This window comes from Episyrphus balteatus, chromosome 1, assembly GCF_945859705.1.
Source record: "Episyrphus balteatus chromosome 1, idEpiBalt1.1, whole genome shotgun sequence".
Classification (NCBI taxonomy): domain Eukaryota; kingdom Metazoa; phylum Arthropoda; class Insecta; order Diptera; family Syrphidae; genus Episyrphus; species Episyrphus balteatus.
The window spans coordinates 167,780,822-167,783,310 of record NC_079134.1 but is presented as its reverse complement, the minus strand read 5'-3'; the positions used below and the strand labels follow the sequence as shown (position 1 = coordinate 167,783,310).

Below are 2,489 nucleotides of genomic sequence, written 5' to 3'. Positions count from 1 at the left end.
ATCTTATGGAAGAAGTTCATGTTCCTCCATTTAGGTATGAAGTGCGCTTTTCATAAAAAAAAATCCTTATATAGATATTAAGAAAAAACAACGACACCATTAACTGTTTTGTATCAATTAATATTTGCTGAAAAATTGTGATTTAAAAAAAACTTGAGTTCCCAATAAAATTTGTAAAGAAAAAAACAAATTATTCCTTATGTCAAAATCCTTGTATTTTCCAGATCCATCGTGGAATGAGAAGTCTTATAACAGTAACAAAAACGTAGCATGACCATGACCATCAGCAAAAGCAAGATTGATATATCGGGTGGTCAGAATACCTAACAATGGGTCAAGTTCACTTCTCTACAAGTAAGTTGTTTGAAGGTCTTTAAAATTAAGTGTTTCGTTTGATTTTTAATAGAATGAAAGGAAGAAATTCTGGTAAAATAGAGTTATAGATTTGTGTTTCAAAGCTCCTTTAGTTCCTTAGCAAGAGCTTCTCAAAGTTTTAAATAAATTTTACCCATTACACTGGTGGTTTTGTTGCCGAAACAAAAATATACTTTTCTAAAGGTTTTCGGTGTGCTGAACTCGAATCCGAAGTCAAAAAAAATTAATCAGCTCCCGTTTTTGAAATATTACCGTTAGAAAATGCAAAACTTCGGACCTTATTCTTTTTAAGGAAAATTGTTTGAGCATATTTAGTAACAGTTTTTATAGGAACTGTTTACCACCTTTTTAAATCTGTTTAAAAACCTTCAGAAAAGTATATTTTTGTTCAGGCAACAAAAAAAGTTTAATTTTGCTAACCAGTGTTATTATTCTGAACGCCTCATATGTATTAAAGATCAATAAGAATCATCAATAAAGTTTACAAGAGCAGTAGTACAGAAACCAAAATGCTTATGTATCGGAATTCATTACCAATACGATTTTTGACATTTTATGAATTTTTTTTTCTTTTTTTAATCTTTTTTCATCGGTGTAATTTTTGAAATTCTGCATTCGGTTAGACATCGGCTAATTTCTCTAGCCCTGATAACCTCTTTTCAACTCGAATCAAATTATGTTTTTAGAATTACTAGCAATCCTTTTAATATTCCTTACGGATTACATATTTGAATTGTCAGTTTCATCTCGAGTTCGTAATTTTTTTTTTTGCAAAGATAATAACGTGCCTCACAAGAATGACGGTTTTATTGATGAAAATAAAAGCCTCTGGTAATATTTTTTTTTAATTCTGAATACAAAATTTCAATTAAAAAATGTTGTGAAATTCGTGTCCCTTTATCTCATTATCGTTGATTGATCCGAAAGTTCATTGTACATTTTACTCTAGGGCAAGTTAAGAGTTTTAATACAAAAAAAGATTACCTACAAAAAAAAATCAAATGTTAGGATTATTAACAATTTCCTCCTTTATTTGCATTTTTGCTTTCAATATGTGTTTTTTTTTTTATTTTCAGATATGAGAGGCAAAAATAAACCATAACAATCGGTAAGTTCAGAACTTTACCTACAATTTTATTCAAAAATTAAATTACCTAAAATTGAGAGAGAAGAAATTCTGGAAATCACTTTTTTGAATAGAAAGTATATTTTTGATTTTTTTTCTTAGATAATGATTCTATATCCGGTTGGAACCAAACTTTCCTTTAAAATCTCAAAATCAAAAATTCCGCATTTTTATCTCAGAAATATGAAATTCCAAATATTCGTGTTTGTAAGCGATATTTCTATTTTAACTATGCAACTTCCTTTCACACTGCGTGTCACAGAGCGCGCCGGATGTGACTAGTCAACTCCTCTTGATCGTAATCTACTAAAACCGAATCCCAAAAGGCTATCAAAACACCATCTCACCCCTCATCGTTCAACACGGTTCGGTGCAGTGCAACATAGAATAACTATCCCGATGTTACTGCTGCTGCATGCCTTCAATATGAGCTTCACAGTTGTTGCTCTCAAGCTCACACAGTTAAGAAACGAAAAAAAAAAAAAAATCAATTTGTATCTGTCGCCCATTAATGCCACGTAGAGGAATATTTATCGCCTTAACCACTTAGCGACAGGCAAAAATTGTCTAACAAATTATTATTGCCAAGCTTCCACACATATGGCCACCACCATCACAACACAGCTATAATACAGTGCCATCCCGCAGTCAAAGCCAGGTATCACCCCCGGCTGTGACTGGCTATATCAAAAAAAAGCCTATCCTCTTCCCAAACACACACAGCCACAAACAATTTTTAAGGTGATAACAAATTTATAAATTTTCCGCGTAACGAAACCATCATAATTGCAAAGTACTTTTTGGCCGACGGTGTTTACTCGTTTACTCGTACTGGATGCTGGCTGAAAAGACTCAAAATAGCCATCATATGAATAACCGATCCACGCTAATTACGCTCCACTTTCGGCTGCGAGCACACATTGCAGTTATATATACTTACACAGCTATAAAGCTACTACTGCTGTTGCTGCTGCTTGCTGCTGCCTAT

The 2,489-nt window shown here is 32.7% G+C and overlaps 1 long non-coding RNA gene across 1 annotated transcript; it reads left to right on the top strand.

The window, feature by feature from the left end:
• The first annotated feature begins 212 nt into the window (after positions 1–212).
• Positions 213–1,496, top strand: LOC129921388 (uncharacterized). Its single transcript, XR_008773512.1, has 2 exons — positions 213–354; positions 1,452–1,496. It is a non-coding gene; the product is annotated as an uncharacterized LOC129921388 (long non-coding RNA).
• The last annotated feature ends 993 nt before the right edge of the window (positions 1,497–2,489 follow it).